This window comes from Sminthopsis crassicaudata, chromosome 2 (genome assembly GCF_048593235.1).
Source record: "Sminthopsis crassicaudata isolate SCR6 chromosome 2, ASM4859323v1, whole genome shotgun sequence".
NCBI classification, from domain to species: domain Eukaryota; kingdom Metazoa; phylum Chordata; class Mammalia; order Dasyuromorphia; family Dasyuridae; genus Sminthopsis; species Sminthopsis crassicaudata.
The window spans coordinates 95,737,948-95,761,502 of NC_133618.1; the positions used below are offsets into that span (position 1 = coordinate 95,737,948).

A 23,555-nucleotide genomic window follows, 5' to 3' on the forward strand; every position below is an offset into this window, starting at 1 on the left:
AAAAGAAAGCAATGCTAATTCATGTTTGAAATGAATATAAAATCAGTAAATCTTTGGAGCTTATTATTATCATTATATAACTGTTATTATTATTATGGATTTTTTTTTTTTTTTTGGTCTCTGGAATTAACAGTAAGAACATGAGCCATACTCTAGTGGTAACTGACATCACCCTGTATGTACAGGCTTACTGAATCTGGAAACAGAAAACTATGCCAGTTAATAACATATTATGGGAAAAAAGCTGAATGTTTAACATGATTTTAATATAACATGATTTATATAATGCCTATATTGGATTGCTTGTTGGATTGGATTGTCTTGGGGAGGGGAGAAGGGAGGAAAGAATGAGAAAAATTAAAAACTCAATCTTACAAAACTGAATGTTGAAAACTATCTTCACAAGTAATTGGAAAATTAAAAAAATACTATTAAGTAAATATTTCTCAGTATATGACTTCCCAGCCATATATTACTCTGACCATGGTACAAACTTTATAAACAAATTACTTAATTGGCCAAGACATTGGTCCTGGCTCCAGGTTTTTTGATTCCAAGTCCAAGGTTCTTTCTACTTATATCATAATTAGATGATCCTTAAAGGTCCTCAACCATCAAGAAGTCTAAAAAGACACCTTACTGCCTTCTGAGCCATCTACAACCAGAGTTATTCAACATCTGCTTAATATGCTAGGAATCTTGAAGCTTGAACAGAAATACCAGCAAATGCTGCATGTGGGACATTTTGCGGCTTCATTTTAGGCATTTACTATCTATATAAAGATAGCTTTCACTTTACCTCTCTTAGGTGGGTTTTTCTTATTTATAAAAATGAACTACCATTTTATGATATACCTTGTATGACCTACCTTCTGAGGTTGTGCATAAAATGCCTTATAAGATTCAAAATGCCATATAATTTGAATTATTCTCATCTAGTCCAACACCCTCATTTAAGAAAAACATGAAAATGAAACCAGGAAAAATATAGTGGTTTGCCCAAAGTTATAAGGCAATTGTAAAAGTGGAATTAGAACTCAGTTCTCTGGGAACTTTTCACTAAATTCTTTCCACTTTCCACAATGTAACATTTCATGAATTGTCAAGGATCACTGAGATTTTGAAGTAATGCATTATAAAATGGTCCTTTTAAAATTTTTGTAACTACTATCCTCCTTGATTTTGAATTATGCTTTATTATTCCAATAATGTTTTTACCATATAGTTTGTAACAATTTACAAAACCAAATTTTCTCTTCTGGAATGATTAGATATAGACTTATGAAAGTTTTCTTTATTTTTACTCCCCTGTCAATTCACTTTTTCCATCCTTAAAGCACCTGATGGGGTTTGAGGTCCCTTTAAGATTCCTTTCTAATTGCCCAACCCATGGCTGACTTTGATTCACAAATCCTGGTCAAAGGCACTCTTTGAATATCCAGGCCCAGCCCCACCATCAGCTCAGCTTCCCCCAGCCCTCACCTGATCTGAGCTAACTGAAAAGCCCTCCAAGAACTTAGGGGTACTGCCCATCATCTTCTAGGTATAAAAGAAACGAGCTGGAGTGCTCTCTTTGCAGGAGCTCTCCCACCAACACATGGTATCCTTCCAGCCATGTAAGGTTTCCTGCCTGCCCAGTGGCCACCTATGGCCCTGGCGTCTTTCTAACTGAACTTTACTTCCAAATTTCTACAATAAACCTTTTATTTATCAATCTAGGTTTTCGGGCCTGTAAATTCATTTACAGGGGACACTGCTCCTCATGGGATTATCTTACTATCTATATGCCGACAAATGGGGTTCCCCCTTTCCTTTCCCTCATTATACCTACATTTTGAAAAATTATTAAAAGGATTCAAGTTTTTTCTTTGTCTCTTATTCTCATCTTCTTGGCCTCTGTACACAATTCCCTTTCATAGTCTCTTACTTGAATATTTATTATTTCCCAGACCTCCCAGAACTTAATTTTCTGTTCTTTTCTTTTTTTTCCTCTCAGGACTTTTTAAAAAAATCATCTTTTTATAGTAAGTAGCTTATAACTCTAAAGGGAAAACTCTACTTTCCATTTGGAAAATTTTCTTCCATAGCTCAGTGATTTACAAAGCTAAAAAATAACTAAGTTACAGTCTTTTAGATTTACTTCCTTATTTACAGAGAAGCAGCCATATTCTTCAAAACAAGTCAAACTGGTTTAAGTTTCCTTTTTCTCTTATAAAAGGAAGTATTGTTCATGCTAATTAGACAGGAATGTTAGCCATTATTTGCTCATGTCATTTGGATTTATTTCAAACTCATTACTAATGTGGTATTATTGTTACTAATAGAAGGAAAACATCACTAACAATTTAACTGGCAAAACATATGAGAAATCCTTGTTGGAAGTTCTAATTTTTTCTATTTTTTTTTCCTTGTTCTATTCCATTTCAGTGTGCAAATATTTCATTAAATACTATAAGTCCTTATATGTTGGGAAACAAAGAGCTGGCATACCATTTTTTGTGCTGTTCCTCATACATGAAATTTTCTCTTCTACATGCCTTTGTACAGGTTGCTCTCTCCCACCCCCTGCCCCCACGGCTGGGATGTGCTCTCTTTATTTCTGCCTCTTGTGAAGACCTTTCTCTTCTTTCACTCCATTGTAAAAATTCTTTTGTACCTCTTCATGTGATATATTTTACCCCCTTCTACCTATATAATTTTCTTAGTGCATTCTCTTTTCCACTCCCCCTTTTTTTTTTAATCATCTCATCAACAACTTATGCCCATTATCTCTATGTATACTCTTTCTAACTGACCTAAAAGAGATAATTTTTAAGAATTATAACTTTCATCTTCCCATTCAGGAGAACAGTTTAACCTTATTGGATAATTTCTGTTTTTTCTTTCCTATTTACTTTTTTATGGTTCTCTTGAATCTCATATTTGAAAATTAAATTTTCTATTCAGCTCTAGTCAAAATAAGGCATGTTAGAAAGTATGCTATTTCATTAGATGTCCATTTTCCCCCCCTGAAATATTATTCACAATGGAGGAGCCAATATGGCAGAGAAAAAGGCAACCACTTGCCTGAGCTCTCCCTAAAACCTCTCTGAAAACCTTTTAAAAATGCTATAAAACAATTTCTGGAGTGGCAGAACCCACAAAAGGACAGGGTAAAATAATTTTCTAATCAAAGATAACTTAAAAAGGTTGTTAGGAAAGGTCTGTTGCCGAGAATGAGAGTGGAACACAAGTCCAGGATGGGTTGTGCCAGCACAGACCCCCTCAGTGAACCAGGAGTAGGCTTTCGAAGCTGTTAAATCTGTATAGAGGCGCAGCTGCTTCTGGAGCTCTCAATCCATAGATAATAAGAGGGATCAAACAACTTATCAGAAGGATCGCATTACTGCCACTGTGGGCAGGACTCTGGTGCTTTGCTCATGTTCAAATGTGGATCATAGGCCTAGGTAGCAATCCTAGGGTAAGGAAGAACATTAACACATTAAAGCTTGTGATTACAGTAGAGTGGGGAGCCTCCTCACAGTTCTAGTGCAAAAAAGAACACTCCCTCACAGAATAGAATGTAGACCTGGAGAGTAGTAAATACCTTGAAAGAACTGAAAACTTACAGGTCTTTAGAAGGATATCTGAAAACAGCTACATAAAAACCCTGAAGCTTGGGACAATGCACCCTCCATCCTGGAAGCAAAGCCCCACTTTAACAAAAAGTTACAAGACAAGAAGTAGACTAGAAAAATGAACATTCAATAGAAAAAAAAAATTCTGACCATTGAAAGTTATTACGGTGACAAGGAAGATTAAAACACACATTCAGAAGATGACAAAATCAAAGCTCCTACATCCAAAACCTACAAGAAAAATATGAATTGGTCTCAGGCTGTAAAGGACTCAGAAAGAATTTTGAAAATCAAGTTAAGAGACATAGAGGAAAAACTGAGAAAAGAAATGAGAATGGTGCAAGAAAATCATGAAAAAAAAGTCAGCAGACAAACACAAAAAATTGAATAAAATAACACTTTCAAACACAGAGTAATGTAAAAGAGATAAAAACAAAAAACAAACAAAAACAAATGAGAAGAATGCACTGAAAAGCAGACTTGACCAAATGAAAAATTTAGAATTGTGTAAATGGAAGCAAATAACTTCATGACAAATCAAGAAACAAAAAACTAAATAAATAATAAATTAAAAGAATAAAAAAATATATAATGTGAAATATCTCATTGGGAAAAAAATAACTGACCTAGAAAAGAGATAATTTAAAATTTATTATACTACCTAAAAACCATTATGAAAATAAGAACCTCAACATCATCTTTTAAAAGTTATCAAGGAAAACTACCTGGATAGTCTAGAATCAGAGGGTAAAATATAAATAGAAAGAATCTACCAAGTATCTCCTGAAAGATCCCCAAATGAAAACTCCCAAGAATATTACAGACAAATTCCAGAACTCCTCAAGGAGAACTAGGTCAAGGAGAAAATACTGTAAGCCAGATAGAAAGAAACAATACAAGTATCATGGAGCCATAATCAGGATAAGACAAAATGTAGCAGTTTCTATATTAAAGGATTGGAGGACTTAGAATAAGATATTTTAGAAGGCAAAGAAACTTGGATTACAATCAACAATCACCTACCTAATAAAACTGAGTATAATCCTTCAGGAGAAAAAAAAATATTAAATGAAATAGAGGACTTTCAAGTATTTCTGATGAAAAGAGCACAGCTAAATAGAAAATTTATATTCGTAAATGGTGACATGATACTTGCAATTCATAAGAACTTTCTCATTATTGGAGCAATTAGAAGGAATATATATGTATGTATGTATGTGTGTGTGTGTGTGTGTGTATGCACACACACACACATATAGACAGAAGGCACAAGTGTGAATTGAATATGAAGGGATGATATCTAAAAAAAAAGAAATTTAAAAAAAGAGGAATACACTGGGAGAAAGAGAAAGGTGGAATGGGGTAAATTATTTATCACATAAAAGAGGCAAGAAAAGCTTTTTTATAGTGGAGGGAAAGGTAGAAAAGGTGAAAGGGAATGGCTTAGAGACAGAGTAACACACACTCAATTGGGGTTAGAAATCTATTTTACTCTACAGTAAAGTAAGAAGGGAATAAAAGAAGGGGTAGTGATAGAAGTAAGGGCAGATTGGAGGAGGTGGTAGTAGGGTAAAAGGAGAGAAAGTAAATAGAATAAATGGGTGAAAAAGAATGAAGACAAACAGCAATTATATTTAAAAAAAGTTTTGAAGTAAGTTTCCCTGATAAAGGCCTCATTTCTCAAAACATAGAGAACTGAGTCAAATTTACAAAAATAATGGTCAATTTATAAATGATCAAAAGATATAAATAATTTTCAGATAAAGTAATCAAAGTTATCCAGAGTCATATGAAAAATGCTCTAATAATTACTGAATGGAGAAATGCAAATTGAAATAGCTCTGAAGTACTACCCTCATACCTATCATATCAGCTAATAGGGACAGAAAAGGAAAATGAAGATAGTACAGGGAGATATGGGAAAAATGAGACATTAATGCACTGGTGGGAGAGTTGTGACCCAACAACTATTCTGTAAAGCAATTTGGTGCCCAAAGGGCTGTAAAGCCATGCATACCCTTTGACCTAGCAATATTATTGCTATCCCAAGAGATAAAAAAATAAAAAGGAAAAGAACATATATGTTTAAAAATATTTATAGCAGTTTTTTTTCTGGTGGCAAACTGGAAATTAGGGGGCTATCCACCAATTGGGAAGATGCTTAACAAACTGTAGCATGTAATCACATGCTATGATAGTATATTACTGTACCAATAGAAGTAGTGAGCAGGATGTTCTCAGAAAAACCTGGAAACAGAGAAGCTGATACAAAGTAACATGTACACTGCATAAAGTAACAGCAATATTTTTAAATGATCAGCTATAAATGATTTTGCTATTCTCATCAATATAACGATCCAAGACAACCCAGAAGATTTAGGATGAAAACTGTTATTCATACCCAGAGAAAGAACTGAGAGTGTCTGAAAACAGATTGAAACATACTTTTTTAACTTTTATTTTTCTTGAGGATTTTTTTTGTCTACGTTTTCTTTCAAAACATGACTGATATGGAAATACATATGCATTATTGCATATGTATAACTTATATTAAACTGTCTTCTCAATGAAAGGCACAGGGTTGAAGGAAAGGAGAGATTTTGTTTCAAAAACTGTTAAAAATCATTTTCACATATAATTAGGGAAAAATAAAATACTTTAAAATTTATGCTCAGTTAGATAATTGACTTTTTATTGTTAGGTAGTTGACTTTTTACTGCAATCCAAGTTCCTTTGCCATCATATTTCAAATGATCATCATATTTCAAATCTTTCAATTTTTTAATGCAGGAAGTTACTAAATCCTGAGTAATCCTGACTGTGACTCCTCAATATTTGAATTTGTTCTTTCTTAAATTCTTACCAGTATTTTTTTCCTTGACCCGAGTTTTCTGGAATTCAGTTAAAATATTTCTTAAAGTTTTCATTTTGGGATCTCTTTCAGGAGGTAATTGGTAGATTCTTCCTATTACTCTTTTATCCTCTGGTTCTAGAATATTAGGGCAATTTTCCTTGATAATTTCTTAAAAGATGTCCAAGCTCTTTTTTTCTGATCATGAGTTTCAGGTAGTACAATAATTCTTAAATTATCTCTCCTGAATCCATTTTCTAAGTCAGTTGTTTTTCCAATAAAGTATTTTACATTTTCTCCCATATTTTCATTCTTTTGATTTCGATTCTTACTTAGAGTCATGAGCTTTCACTTGCCTAATTGTAATTTTTAAGGAATTATTTTCTTTAGTTAACTTTTGTACCTTCTTTTCTATTTGTTTAATTCTCCTTTTGTAAGGAGTTGTTTTCTTCAGTGAATTTTTGTGTTTCTTTTATCAAATACCTGACTCTTTTCTTCATGATTCTCTTAATTCTTACCCCAAATTTTCTACTACTTCTCTTATCTGATTTTTAAAAATCCTTTTTAAAGCTTTTCCAGGAGGACTTTTTAGGCTTAGGACTACTTCATATTACTCTTTGATGCTTCATATGCAGGAGTTTTTGACACCATTGTCCTCTTCTGAGTTTGTTTTTTAATATTTCATGTTGCCAAAGAAGCTTTCTAGGGTCAGGACTTCTTTTTGTTTTGTTTTGTTTTGCTCATTTTCTAGATTATTTTGTGACTTTTCCAGTTGAATTCTGCTCCTGGAGCACAGAAAGCACTATCCCATACTTCTTGTACCAGGAATCAGGTCATTTCTTGGATTAGGCCTTGGGGCTAGTGGCCTCACAGCTGGTCCATTGTGCCAAGGACCTGCTAAATTGGGACTGTGGGGCTTCAGCTGCTTGTTGGTGTGGGGGCCTCTTACTGGATTACACAGATACTACCTGAGCTGGGCTGCATGTTCCTTTTACTCAAGGGAGAAAGACCTTTCCTGCAGTCCTTCTAAGTTATCTTGGGCTGGAAAATTGTTTTATCTTATCCTTTTGTGGATTCTATAATTCCAGAATTCATTTTGAGGTTTCATGTAGAATTGTTTCAAGGAAAAATGAGGAGAGCACAAACTTCCTGCTTTTTCTCCATCATCTAGGTTTTGCCCCTCCCTTTTGTCATTTTTAATGGCACACTAGTTTCATATACCATAATTTGTTAAAGTCAAATCACTACCACCATGACCATTATCTCTCTTCATATCCTGATAGAGATTAGCACAATATTCTTGAGACTTGAAGAAAAAACCATCAGACCTGCTCTCAGCCCAGTTCCCACAGCCATAATTGAGGGGAGAAATTATAGTAGAGAGGGAGTCTACATTCATTATGATAGTTAGCAATAAATGCTGACCAACTGCTACCAACAGTTAGTCACAGAAACAATCTTCAAACCACCAGTCCTGTTTCAATCCCAATCCTCACAGCATGCCATCCCCATCAACTGTCAACCAACTGCCATAAATGGAGTAAACAAACCAGCCTACTTGAAAAGCAGCAAAGAATCCTCAGAGAGAGAGGCAGGAGGCAACATGTTTCAGGCAAGTCTAACTACCACCATCTTGACCACCATTTCCCTTCAGGTTAGGATGCATATAGCCCAGGATCCCGAGGCAAAAAGGCTTAGGAAATAAATAGCAGTGTTTCCAACCCAATGTCCTAAGCTAAACATTGTGGAAGGAATGTATATGCAACCTGGCAACTGCCTGTGAAGATGTTGTCTGTCATAAATACTAAAATGTTGGAAAGATAATTTTCGCCATCAAAATTCTTAGCACTATCAACCTCAGAAACTGATATGATTTTATAAGTGGAAATAGTTAAAGGAAGGGGTATTATATTCTTAGTCACAGAATCCTAAGGACCATGGGACTTTTCTATCTGATTTGTAGCTGAAATATTCCACTGGTATTGTTTCCAACATTAAAATGTAAGTTCCTTGAGAACAGGCACTGTCTTTCTTTTCTGTTTATATTTCTTCAGCTTCTTAAGCATAGTACTTTTCATATAGGAGGCACATAGTAAATGCTCCTCCATTCATCTACTCATTCATCGATTCATTAATGTTCCCTCATTACCCCAATTGGAGAGTGAGCTATAATCACAATTATGATATAGCAAGCAGCATATAAAATGACCTTAAAACAAGTTTTATAGACAAATTCAGTTAAGCAGATGGGAGGAGAGATGGTAATGCAAATAACCTGGGCACAAGAGGCCCACAATACCCTTGGAATATGGAAGAGAAGTAGGGCCAAGATGTGGTTGAGCCCATCTGTGAAGTAGTTTCCAGGTGTGGGTGTGAGAGCATGTCATTTGGTAGCTTCTTATTCTAACTAGTTGTAACACTGAAGTTATATAGCCTTGGAATCTACCAGAAATGGAAGTTTTGTAATAGGGCTTACTAAGATAACTGGATGTGAAATCTACATTATTAACAGAAATTTTGGGGAAAGAGATGTTAGGAGGAGGAGAGTATATGGACATATTTTCTATCTTGGTAACATGGGGACATCCTGATGCCTAGGCTTGTTATTCCTGTTGTCATCTCTCTTCTTTCAGAGAAACTATGAAGCTTAGTTGATTTCTTCTATGTATGGATGAAGTGGTGAATGGTCCTGATTTTGGCAGAATTGCTCACAATCATTCTTTTCCTCTATAACCCCAAGCCACAGGGGAGTGTTAACTGCTTGCTTTTCAGTTTTTAAGAAGAAAGGCTTTTTAGTCAAAAATGATCAATCCATTTCTGGTGGTCTGATTGGTTAGCTCTTTTGTTCTCTTTCCTCCTTTAATTTCTATTTGCAGCCTTATATTTTAGCTAGGAAAAAAACAATAAACAACCCAGTGTTTGGCTGTATGATGTTGTTGGGGGAAGAGGAATGAAAAAATCAAGTCTGGAATAAAATCAGAAGAATATCTATTCCTTTTCCTTTCCCCAGCTGGAAGTATGGAAGGCACATTAGTGCCTTCTAAAACTCATGAATCTGATGGGTGTTTCCTATGACTTAGTCCAAGATGATAAATAGGAGATGTACAGCAAAGTTTTATAAACTGAAGACATGGATCTTCTAGTGTTGTTAGTGAATTATCTGAGATGAAAGAGTGCTTTTGGAATATTTTAGTGGTACTCCAGGACTTCTCACTTAGTATATATTTCCTCTAGACTTACTGGTATGGAGCTAGAAACCTAAGATGAATCAGGACATGAGAATGGGGGCTCATTACATGGGCTTTCCTTCATTCCTTTATCCCTTCTATTTACAGCTATTAATGCCACCAAGGGCATTCCACTATCACAGTGGGAAGTCACATCTTAAAGATATTTATATCTATCATACAATTATTTTTGCTAATCGGACACTAAACTAATTTCTAAAAAAAAATGCAAATGTTTATTAAGACCTTGGGAAAAGGCTTGGTTATTTTACTAATGTAGTTTTGTCCCCGATTATTGTTAGTGCTCTCCTATTATTCCTTAAGCAGTAAATAACACTTTCTCCTTCTTATAATACAGTTTTGTAATCATAACAGTATATATCCTGAGAGTTGAATATTATATTTTTTCAATGATAATATAGCTATAAAAATCAATAGAAGAGCATTTTAGAAAGACCTTAGTTCTTTTTTTTTACACTACATATATCGTATATATATGTATTATGTATGTATTGTTGTACATACATATATATCTTACATGTGTACATACACACATAATACATGATTTGATTTAGGTGAGCAATTTCTATTTCCAAACGGTGACCAGGAACTAAATGTTGGAGTTCAGTCATGTGAAAAGTTCACAATGGCCATTCTCACTGGCATAATTTAGGAGAATTTTGTTACAGACAAAAAGAAGAGATACAATAAACACCAGGAATGATAAATATGAACTAGAGTTGGGAGAGCATATAGTTAGCAAGGAAAGGGGTTTTGACAATTAATGATGGAAAGGGCAAATTCCCTGGTGGAACTCACAATTAACCTGGAGAAAGGGAATATACCTCATGAGGTTGGAGTGTCCTTAGCTGGCAGGCTAAATCCTAAAAGGATTTAGCATTCTAAAAAAGTTAGCTATAAGAAGAAAGACAGCATGAGGCATGGTGGGGGGATGAGAGGGAAGATATTATGTGGCATGGTGAAGGGAAGAGATCTCAAGGAAGTGTGCCCTGGTGGACTATATCTCCAAAAGGGATTCAGCAAAAATGGCATGAGCTAAGGACAGATTTGTAGGGGAAATTTAAGCTCAGGGATTTAATATAACTTGGATTTCTAGCAAGGTAGGGTTATAAGGCTAAACTGATCCCTGTCAGTTTCCCTTTCTTGCTTGCCTCTGGGAATGATTCTGTCAATACTTTAATCTTTCTCTGCCAATCCCACCTAGTTATTCATCAATACATATATATATTTTTGTATTAAATTGTGAAGTAGATGAAGGCTATCTTATAGTGCCTTTCTTTTCCTTTTTCTTTACTTTCCATTTCAAAGACCCCACTTATCTGGGAGGAAATATTTTAAAAACTAATTAACACAAAGTTCCAGTCATATTTGAATTTTAAAAGGAGGAAGGTATGGAATGAATCAAAAGGGGGGTTTTAGACACAATACTACTTTTGGAAAGGTCTCTTAAATCATACTATATAGGCAATCGCCAAAGGCAAGAAAAATATTTATGTTAGAAAAGTTTTTAAATTCTTTAAACTTCTTTAGTATTAAATATTATCATATTGAGGAATATATGAGGTATATATTTAGATGATTTTTTTTTTTGGCAAGGCAATTGGAGTTAAGTGACTTGTCCAGGGTCACACAGCTAGTAAGTGTTAAGCATCTATTTATAAGCATATAACATATATTTAAAGCAACCAAATTTCATATACAACCACAACGAGGCTGGAACACCCATGTGAAGGATCATTGGGAGGTAGGAATAGAGTAATCTTTTTTTTGTAACTAAGGGAAGAGGTGCCCTGAGTTGTTCACTACTGGGATTAGGTGAATAATGTTTTGGCTATATGCCTAGGAAAGTGCTTTTAACCAGTCACTCAGAAAAGATAGAGAGGATTAGTTGTGAAATTCCTGGGGCTGAAGACTGGGGAAAGACAGAAATAAATTATTTTAAAATTATGGCTTAATAAGTAACTATTTCTGAGAAAGGTTTACTAAGTAGAGAAAAAAGATAAAATAGAAAAGGGAAAATAAGGATAAGAAGTCAAAGTCTTGCTAAACATTGATCAATCCAACCCTATAAGTAACAGTTAAGTATCTACTGTGTGTAGTATAGTGTGATAGGTCTTCTAGACCCTAGGGATATAAAAACTGACCCTAAAGAATTAAATTCTACTGGAGACAGAGACCACATAAATAGATAAATACATACATGAAAATTTAAGGAAGGCGAGAATATTGATTACTAAGGGGGTTGGGAAAGCCTTTCCATAGAAAAACATTCCCAGCATAGGATCTGGGCCTTAAAGGAAACTAAGGGTTAAGCAGAGGTAAGGAGTGAATCTATTCTAGGCTCAGAAGATGGCTATGCAAAGACATGGAGATGGGACATGGAATGTCAAATTCAAATAGTGGGGACAGAGTGCCTGGAGGGCAGGAGTACACAATAAACCTGGAAAGGAAGGCTAACACCAGATTCTGAGTCCCTAAGCCAAACAGAGTTTCTATTTTATCTTAGAGGCAACAAGTAGGCACATAAAGTTCTCGGGCAGGGAAGTGACATAATCGGACTGTTACACATTTGTTTACATAGAAGGGTTTGCTATAATACTTTTCATCTTTCTGGGAATCTGAGCAATATCACAGAACAAACTGTGGTTAAGATATCAAAAGCTAGTGGCTTGAGGGCAGCACCACCTGGTGGTTATACTATATTCCCTACTTAATAAATTGACAGCCTTCTTTTGGATAAACTGTAGAAAGCAAGAAAACCACCTAGGATATAGACTACAATTGCTATAACAGCACCAGGGATATCCACAAGTGTATGTTAAAGGATGATGCTTAGTCCTAGTCCTAATGAAATGAGGCAGTCAAATAGGGTTACTGAACAATTGACAAAAAGAGATTTCTTTAGCTCTACCAGTACAAGGATCTGCAGCAAGTATATATTTACCTTCTAGAGACTCAATCCTTAATTCCATGTGGAAAAACTTTCTCTTCAGCTGTGTTGGTTGTGGGAATTTGCAAAGTCTTCTGGCATTTACCAAGTCTAGAGTACCAACCACAGAATGCTCCTAGGTAACCAAAATTAACTTTTAACAATACCAGAGGAGGCACAGCTTGAGGGAGTCTTTCCCCATGAATATTACATCTTTGTTGCCTTTTAGGGAATATCTAATCTAATGCATAGATGAGGATGAGAGGGAACCCTAGGATTTTAAAGAACTTTTATCAGTATATGAGATCACCAATAAAAATCTAATTTTTATTCAATCAATGAGCATTTATTAAGAGCCTTTTCTGCACCAATCACTATTCTAGATGCTGCAGTGAGCTTCTTGCCTTCAAAGAGCTCACACTTTGCATTTTAATAGATAGCTTTCTCAAGATTATACTAGTGACATTTAAATAGCACTTTTAGATCTGCACAGAGCATTATATATACATTATTGTTTAGTTCTCATAATAATTAATTCTGAGGTAGATTTTCCCCACCTAGTTTCATGACTACAGGTATTTTACTGTGAAAATGCTTCTCTACACAGATTCCTCTGTTGAGTCTATATCTTATAGTTTGAGAGGGTTACCTGGAGTCATAGACAGACTTGCTGCCTTCAAGGTCCCGTAGGTAGTGTCAGAAGCTGAATTTGAATACAAGCTTTTCTATAAGTGTGGCTCTAGTATCCCATGCTGCCTTTTATAAAGTTCGTGCTCTGGGCATTATATCCATTTTATTGATGAAGAAACAGACTCAGAGGAGTGGTGCAGTTACAGTATATGATAGCTCTTTTTTTTTTTTTTTTAAAGTTAAAGCTTTTTATTTTCAAAACATATGCATGGAGAATTCAACATTAACCCTTGCAAAATCTTGTGATCTAATTTCTCCCCTTCCTCCCAAGTAATCCATTTACATATAATGTTAAACATAGTAAAAATAAATGTTAAATCCAGTATATGCATACAGATTTATACAATTATCTTGCTAACAAGAAAAATCAAATCAAAAAAGAAAAAAATTAGAAAATAAAATGCAAGCAAACAACAAAAAGAGTGAAAATGCTATGTTATCATCCACACTCAGTTCCCACAGTCCTCTCTCTGGATGTAAATGGCTCTTTTCATCACAAGATCATTGAACTAGTCTGAATCACCTATGATAGGTCTTAACTCCAAATACAGCACTCTATTACATCATATTGTCGTTATACTGTTAACACTTAACACTAATTCAAAATTGTCATTTTTTGACAGCCTTCTTTTATTTATGATAACATTAAGGAGTACAGGAAGATTTTCAAAACAATATCAATTTATGTTTATTGTGAAAATAAATACAGCATAAGGAACAGACACAAATTTATGAATAATAACCATTCCTCAATGGATAAACAATCAAAAGATATATGGATAGTTTAAAAATAAACATGTGTAGGCATACACACACACACACATAGTTAATAATCTGAAAAAATAATCAGACTACTAATCTGAGAAATGTAAACTAAAAACCTGTGAGGTGCTATCTTACATCCATTAAATTGGCAAAGTTAGAAACTGACAAAAATGCAACGTTAAAAGAACTATAGAAAAACAGGCACCCTATGAAGTTGTTAGAATAGAAAAATGGTGCCTATTCAAGGCATTGTGCTAGGTACTGGCAGAAGAGAAGAGATAAAAGGCAAGGATAAAATAGCCCCTGGTCTCAAAAGATTTACATTTTACTTTGGGGAAACAATTTCAGACAGAGATGAGAAGATAAGTTATAGCCTAAGAATTGAGTAAGTTTACTATTAAAAGTTTGGGAAAAGTGAAGATTATGAAAGGCTGAGAGGAAGATGTGCATTCTAGACATGGGAAATGAATTTGTGAGAAAGGAAGATGCAATGTCAAGTTTGGGAAACAGTTAGTGGTCCAGTTTGGCTGGGATAAGAAGGGAAGTCACATTCAGTGGGGAAGGGTCAGTTGAAGAAATAGTGAATAGCATTAAAAACCAAGCTTATGAATGAGTTTTAGAGTTTGACCAGATCTCCACTTTAGAAAGATTTATTTGACAACTGTGTGGAGAATGGATTAGATGGCAGGAGGAGATTGAAAGCAGGAAACCAACTGAGAGTAAATAAGTTTTAGTGGTCCAGGAAAGGGAAGTTGAAGGCCTGACTATGGTAGTGGTGGTGTGAAGATAAAAGGGATACATTTGAGAGATGTTATGAAGGCAGAATTAACACAAACTAGCAAGAATAGAATGCTGGGTCTGAAGTCAGAAAGATGTATCATTATGAGTTCAAATCTGACCTTAAGACATTTAGCTGGCGACCCTAAACAAGTCACTTAACCCTTGCCTCAGTTCCTCATCTGAAAATGGAATAGAAAATGGCAAGTCATCTTTGCCAAGAAAACCTCAAATGGAGTCTCAAAGAGTCAGACAACTGAAATGACAGAACAACAATATGTGATAAATAAAAGGAGGATAATAATAATGCTATGGGGGAAAAATTCAGTCTAATGCAAAGTGAGCAACTGCCAGGAAAGCAATAATAGAAGTACATATGCATGGAATGCAGCCTTTTAAAAATATATATATATATATATATATATTTATATAACAAAAAAAAATCCTGCTTTATCCGCATATAGATAAAAAGAGTTAGAATGAGAGTTCAAGTAAAGGAGCTATTATGATAAAAGTTTTTTTATTTGATCATAATATGAATAATTCTGATTTTATGACTGAGATTTATTATTTATTTTGTTTGTTTCTTTATTTGCATGCTGGGAATAAGTGAAGTACAATGGAAACAAAGATGTAGCATCAGAAGAACCTTTGCTTTAAATCTTATCTCTTAACCTTACTAATCGTGACAATAGACAAAGCATTTTATCCCTGAGCCTCAGCTTCCTTCACAGGGTTGTTGTAATCATAAAATGACATGATGTATGTAAAGTATACTTTATATATACATAACAGCTATTAAGAATAAACATAAATTATTTTAATCTTTATTTTTGTAAACAATCATAGACCATTCCAATCTTCCAAAGTCTTTGTTGTTGTGCTAGTGTAGCCGGACTTTCCTAGGGACTGTAGAATTCTAAGCCCTTCTGTCCTCCACTATCTCCCAAAGTTTGTCCAAGCTCATATTTGTTGCTTCCCTGCTTTTTCATATTCTGTTCAGTTTTGCTTTTCTTCTAAGGAGCAAGTGTCCTTTAATTTCATGATTGCAGATTGCTATTTGTAGTGATCTCTGAGCCCAAGAATATAAAATCTGACACTATTTTCATTTTTTTCTTCCTCTATTTGCCAGCAAGTGATGGAACCAGTTGCCCAGATCTTAGTTTTTAATGTAAAGCTTCAAGTCAGTTTTTTTTTACACTCTCCTCTTTCATCCTCATCAAAAGGCTTTTTAATTCTTTTTCATTTTCTACCATAAGTGTGGTATGTCTGCATATTTGAGATTGTTGATACATATAAAATAATTTTTAACACTTGAAAAAAAAGTTTTCATCTTGACTTAAATTTATATTATGTTGTTTGAAAGGAAATTATGGTTATTTTATTTTGGCATTGAGAAGGAGCTATCTATAGGATGAAAGATTTGCAAAGAAATAGTACTACAATTTGTACAAGTAGTACCAATTAGGACACTAGGCACCACGTGATGAGGACCTGAATTATGCTGGCTATCATGTGAGTGAAGAGACAGATATTGTAGAGATAGAATACAAGTTGGAAGGAAGGATTGATGTAGGGGGGAAAAACAATGAGTTCTATTTTGGATATGTTAAGTTTGTGATGCACAGGGGATAACCAACTGGAAGTGTACAGCAGCAGTTAGAGATGACAGATTGGACTCAGGACAGAGTTAAGGGCTAGATATGTATACTTGGATATTATCTATATAGGATGTATAGGTTGGATCCATGAGGCTAAAATCACTGACAGAATTATTTATATTTATTTATATATAAAATTATATATTATATTATATTATATATATTTATATATATAAAATGTATTTATATATAAAGAACCAAGAAGGGAGCACTGGGGTATACCTATGCATGGGAGGTGAGACATGTATGATGATTCAGCAATGACACTAGGATGGTGTTATTATGAATGAAGAGGAGGAGATGGATTACAGAAATATCATGGAGGCAGAATCAACAGGGTCTGGTAACTCATTGATTATGTGCCATGGAGGTAAGGAAAAAAATAAGAGATAACTGGTTTGAAGGGAAGATAGTGATGACATGATTATAGAGAAGCTGTGAAGAAGAGTAGATCTTTTTTGGTGGAAAAGAATATTAATTCTGTTCAGACACTTAAAATTCTGAGATACCAAGAGGCATTTAGGGGGGAAATCTTTGCAATTAACTCTGGACAAGTCACTTACCTCCATAAGTTTTAGCTTCTTCATTTATAAAATAATGGGGTTAAACTAGTTGGTCTGCATGACCCCTTCTGGATTTAAATTTATGATTCTGTGACCAGATAAGTTGGAATAGAGATAAGAAAGAACAGTGACATGAAAATCAAAAATGTTTAGGAGAGGTTTGCTCAAAAATGTCAAATGCTACACAGTAGTCAATAGGGAAGAAGATTGAAATAGTAATATTCAGTTCAATAGTAGCAACTAAGAAATCACATAAAACTTTTGAAGATGAATTTCAAACTGGTAGGGTCAGAAGCCAGCCTTCTACAAAGTATTGAGACTGAGTGGACTATGATAAAGTGGAATGAGTATAAAGAATTTCACTAGGAGTTAGCAATGAAAGAAAAAGTATAGGATGAGAGCTTGAGGAGATGATAGTCACTTGAATATTTTTTTTTTTTTAAATAGGGGAGATAGGGGCATATTTATAAGCAGCAGGGAAGGAGGCAGTAGTAAGTAAAGTGAGAATCAAGATAAGAAAGATGATAGAAGGGACAAGTTGCTAGACAATAAGAAGGAAACTGGATCAATCATACAAGTAGAAGGGTTGGCGTTAGACTACTTCTTATTTTGAAACTAATGCAAAGGAAAAAAATGGGAGATAATGTTGAAGGGAAGAACTGAAAAGAAGTGGAAGTTTATGAAAGATGATCTCTAATTTTTTTGTAAAATATAAAGTATTATCTTTTACTAAGATGGAGGAGCGAGATGGTGCTAATATATTATGAGAGATTCAAAGGGGAAGAAGTTTGGAAAAGATGCTATGGAAAGAATTTGATAAGGACATCCAGATAGACAGAGTAGAAGGATTGTTGTCTAGCAGTGAGGTTGTGGCCAGCCAAAAACAGATATCAAAAGTCGTTGGTGGATTTTTAAATAATAATTATGGCTTCTTCTAATGGTATCCATCAGTAAAGTTGTCTCTGGAAAAATAATAGAGTTAATTCAAAAAGGAATGAACAATAACAGGACAATAGGACAAGAAATAGGAGAACGGAGGACAATTTAAAATTAAATTGTTTAATTGTAAGCATTAATATATTTTTTAAAGAGATAATTTTTATTTTATTATTTTCCTCAACATAGGCATACATATTCAATTATTTTGCTGAATAAGAAGAATCAGATCAAAAAGGAAAAAAAAAATGACAAGGAAAATAAAATTCAAGCAAACAACAACAAAGGAAGTAAAAAATGCTATGTGGTGATCCACACTTAGTTCCCACAGTTTTTTCTCTGGGTATAAATAGCTCATCACAAAATCATGGTCTGAATCATCTCATTGTTGAGAAGAGCCACATCAATCAGAATTAATCATTATATAATCTTGCCATTGTCATGTACAATTAAATCCTGCATTTAACATCATTCATGTAACACTCTCCAGGCCTCTCTGAAATCATCCTGCTGATCACTTCTTATAGAACAATAATATTCCATAATATTCATATACCATAACTTGTACAGCCATTTTCCAGTTGATGGACATCCACTCAGTTTCGCTTCTTACCATTACAAAAAAGGGCTGCCACAAACATTTTTGTACATGTGGGTCCCTTTCCCTCCCTTAAGATCTCTTTGAAATATAAGCCTCGTAGAAATACTGCCAGATCAAAGAGTATGCACAGTTTGATAACCTTTTGAGCATAGTTCCAAATTGCTCTCCAGAATGGTTGGATCTGTTCACAATTCCACCAACAATGTATTAGTGTCCCACTTTTCCCATATCTACTTCAACATCTTTCATTATCTTTTCTTGTCATTTTAGCCAATCTGAGAGCTGTGTAATGGTATCTCAGAGTTCTCTTAATTTGCCTTTCTCTGATCAATAGTGATTTAGAGCACCTTTTCATATGACTAGAAAGGGTTTCAATTTCTTCATCTGAAAATTGTCTGTTCATATCTTTTTACCATTTATCAGTTGGAGAATGGCTTGAATCCTTAAAAATTTGAGTTAATTCTCTATATATTTTATAAATGAGACCTTTATCAGAACCCTTAAATGTAAATCCCCCCCCCCAATTTATTGCTTCCCTTCTAATCTTGTCTGCATTAGTTTTGTTAGTACAAAAAAACTTTTTAACTTAATATAATCAAAATTATCTCTATGGTGTTCAATAATGAGTTCCAGTTCTTCTTTGGTCACATATTCCTTTTTTCCCCCCCACAAATCTGAGAGGTAAACTATCCTATATTCTTCTAATTTTAGGATTTATATTTCAAAGAACAAAGTGAGGCCAGAGTAGGACTGATGAGATTTGAACATGTGATGCTGAAGTGAGCACAAGGGATGATGGATTGGAAAAATGAGAAGTGAAGAAGATAGAGAAATGGAAAAAAAGTTATAGTAAGAACATTTTCAGCATATGGATCATGGAGATGGGATATCAGGGTTTGATCATAAAACTATCTTTATGTATTGCTATGGTAAAAGGAAAACACAGATCAGGAGAATTGAGGGAACCTAGTGAATTTGGAAACCAGAATGATGTTGGAGGGGACATCAACACATAAATCCTCAACTATAAAAAGACAATGATTGGGACAGTTAGGTGGTGCAATGGATAGAGCACCAGCTCTGAAGTCAGGAGGATCTGAGTTCAAATTTGATTCAGACACTTAACACTTCCTGGCTGTGTGACCCTGGGCAAGTCACTTAACCCCAATTGCCTTAGCAAAAAAATAAAAATTTAAAAGGCAAGAATTGAGTTGCAAAGAAAGACATTAAGCTATGTATTTGACTCTTTGGAAAAATGCCCTGTGTGTTGGCATATAATTTCCATCAGGATCTCATATTTTTGGATGGAATGAACATCAAATGAGAAAAAGTTGCTGAGTTATGGTGGTAGAAGAGGGTCTACAAGTGGCATCAAAGAGACAAGTGTTAATAAAGTAAAGGAAATCTTGTAGAAAGTCTCAAAGCAAATTTTATAAATGGACCTGAAATTAGCTCTTGAATTTTCTACATGTGCAATACCTGGATTCAATTTTATACTAGCTTGGTTTTTGTTGTTGTTCAACTGTTTAGTAGAGTCTGACTTTTCAGGACAAGTTTTCTTGGCAAAGATATTGGAATAAGTTGCCATTTCCTTTTTCAGTGATTAAGGCAAACAGAGCTTAAATGACTTGTCCAGGATCACGTAGCTTGTGTGAGGAAAATGAGTCTTCTTAACTTCAGGCCTGCACTCAATCCATTGCACTATCCAATGGTCCTACTCCTGTGCTTGGCAAAGTGTTTTACATAAAGATTTTTCAAAAGTTCTTTCCATATGAATGCATTCATTAAGCTAATAAAATAAGACATTGACAAAACTGTAAAAGTAGTTCAGTGTTAAAAAATGAGGAGAGGATCACTTTTGATTACATATTGAGTGGCAAGAGTAGAAGAAAACTGATAAATTTCATCAGCACTTTCCAACAATTCTTTGTTGAATAGTTCCAATGAAATAACAGATCAATAAGAGTTTATTTTTGTATCAAATAATAGATGAAAATTAGAAGATTATCTGGTTTATTCTCTTCACTATCATATTCTTAAATAAAGGCCAACTATTGTAACACAAGTTTCTTTCACTGGTTTTCTGACAGATTTTGATAGATTCCTTGCCAAGGTGGGAGAGAGATGTAGCCTAGTCATTTTTTTATTTTCCCCGAGGCTGGGGTTAAGTGACTTGCCAGGATCACACAGCTAGAAAGTGGTAAGTGTCTGAGACCAGATTTGAACTTGGGTCCTCCTGAATTCAAGGCTGGTACTCTATCCACTGCACCACCTAGCTGCCCCCTGGCCTAGTCATTTTATGCATTACTTTACTAAGTGGCTTATAATATAATTTAGGAATACAGGGATATTCCTAATGTCTACATATGTAAATTCCATTTGAATAAAGTATTTTTAGACAGAATTACTAATACAAGAAAGGAACTGGGTTGATTGATTCCAGAAACGTTTTTCAAATACTTCATTATTACTGACTGAGCTTTTGAAAAGATTACTGAAAAGAGTGAAGTATAATCACAGAAATTGAGTTTGGCTAAATAGAAATCTGAGAGAAAATGTTTTCAATTTCTATCTTCTAGTAGCAAAACTATAAATTTGAGAATTTGGTTGCTATGCAGATTAGCCTAAGGATAACCACCAGAAATAGTGGAAAAGTGATTTTTCTTCTCAATCTTTCCTACCACTAACACTGTATGTCACCAAGAGGTTGCTAAATAAGTTAATGAGTCACAAGAATACTTCAATACTAGTATCATGTGACTTTCCAAAATTTGCCTCCTGTGGAGGAAGATCACTATAGTTTTTATTTTTTTATTTATTTAGAATTTTTTTTCACAGTATATATGCATGAGTAATTTTTTAAAATAATATTATCCCTTGTATTCATTTTTCCAAATTATCCCCCCCCTCTCCATTCCCTCCCCCCGATGACAGGCAATCCCATACATTTTACATGTGTTACAATAAAACCTAGATACAATATATGGATCACTATAGTTTTTAAAAGAGAGAAAGTCATTTAGAGATCTGACTGTGCACTGATTAATGCAGGTACTTATTAATGAATCAGCCTTGTTTGCTGCTGTGAGAGAGTAGTCCAAACACAAGGGTGAATGAAATCAGGCATGGGATATAGTGGAAAAATACAGAGCTATATTAGGAATGTACTAGGGATGCACCTGAGGAAGCACAACAAACCACATCAAGTCAAGAGGCATGAAAGATACCCTGATTTTTTTTGGAGTGGGAGGGTTGGGAGTAGGGAGTTCTGGCTATCACCCCATCAAAAGAGCAGATACTCAGGATAGGGTAGTGGATAAACTTTAGAGCAAATACAGCAATGCTTCCAGGGAGAAGTTTAAATAACCTTGAAGCCAGCCCCTCCAAAACGCTCAAAATACCAAGTGAAACCTGGTAGAAACCCTAGAGATCATTTAGGGTTTTTCCCCCTCAACTCAGTAGTATTTTATTTTTTCAAATACATGTAAAGATAGTTTTTGACATTCATTTTTGTAAGACTTTTCAAATTTTTTCTGTTCCTCCCTTACCATCCCCTCTTCCCAATCAGCAAGCAATCTGATATAGGTTAAGTGTGTGCAATCCTTGGAAACATATTTCTGTATTTGTCATGTTGTGCAATAAAAATCATATCAGAAAGGAAAAAAAGCCATGAGAGGGAAAAAAAACCCAACCAAATAAACAACAACAACAATGAAATGGTAAAAATATCAAATGATAAGTGATACACATTTAGCCTCCATAGTTTTCTCCTAGGATGTGGATAGTGTTTTCCATTCAAATTATCATACAATCTTAATGTTACTATGTATATTTTCCTATTAAAACAAGAAACAGTACAGGGCAAGGCACAAATCACTGGGGCACTGCAGCTGAAAACTTACAAAGAGACAATCCCACAAATCTTTAGTTCTAATTGTTTACCCAATCCTGCCTCCATCTAATTGGATTACTGCCTAGTCCACACCTTTTCATCTTTTCTATAAGAACAAGAAGACAAGTCTTTGTCAAATATTACTCTAAAATCTAGGTTTATATATATTGTCCCCCACATCTAGTAACTATCAAAAGAAGAAAATGAAGTCAATTTACTCTGACCAATTCTGAAGGCAATTTGTGATCCACCGTTCTAGATGTTCACTAAACATACACATTCTAGAATTGTCCTGGAATCTAAGTCAAGTAGGTTGACCTAAACCTCCTTCCTTTACTATAAATTCTTTCAAAGATTATGAACAATGGCCCAATAATTTTATGTGCCTATTCTTTCAGTATCCAAAGATATAAATTCAGTTGGAAAAAGTAATCTCTTAATATCTCAGGCTGCAAGCACTGTACTAGCCAGGCGGCATGTGGTGATACTTAATTCTGACTAGGATCGCAAGATTATCAGAGTTAAAAAGGATATTAACTAAGGGTCATCTTGACCAATTCCCTCATTTTATGTAGGAAGAAATTAAATTTCAAGGTTAAGTAATAACTTAAAATCACACAGCTAGAATCTGAACCCCTAGGTCTTCTTAGTCCAATTCTAAATATTTTCTATTGAGTCAGGCTGTCTTATCAATTTAAAGCTGAAAATTACCTTCAGATATAATTACATGTCAGAGAAACCATTTATTTCTCCTAAATTCACAGCTCTGAACCTCAAATAACTCATATGTAAAAAAACAAAAATTAAAGAAAATCCAAACAATTTATGACATCTGTGGCATTTTTTCTAATTAGAAACAGTGAATTTTGATTTGGAAGGGATATTAGTGGCTATCTAGTCCAAAGCTTCTTCAACTATGGATCACTACCCCATAATGGAGCCATATAAATGACTTATATAGGTTGTGAAAAGTTTGGCAACAGTAAAAGGTATCAAATATTCTGCCAAGATTTAATTTTTTATGG

At 34.5% G+C, this 23,555-nt stretch overlaps 1 protein-coding gene across 3 annotated transcripts in view; it reads left to right on the forward strand.

Moving 5' to 3' along the window:
- The window catches only part of TIAL1 (TIA1 cytotoxic granule associated RNA binding protein like 1), a 74,628-nt gene that overhangs the window by 22,475 nt on the left and 28,598 nt on the right, over positions 1 to 23,555 (forward strand). Inside the window, exon 1 of one of the 3 annotated variants that reach the window (XM_074286856.1) lies at positions 7,916 to 8,080. The exons of the other annotated variants lie outside the window; for them this stretch is intronic. The gene's annotated coding sequence lies outside the window, so the exon portion shown is untranslated. Of the gene's footprint in view, positions 1 to 7,915; positions 8,081 to 23,555 lie in introns of those variants that run through there. 3 annotated transcript variants of the gene reach the window in all.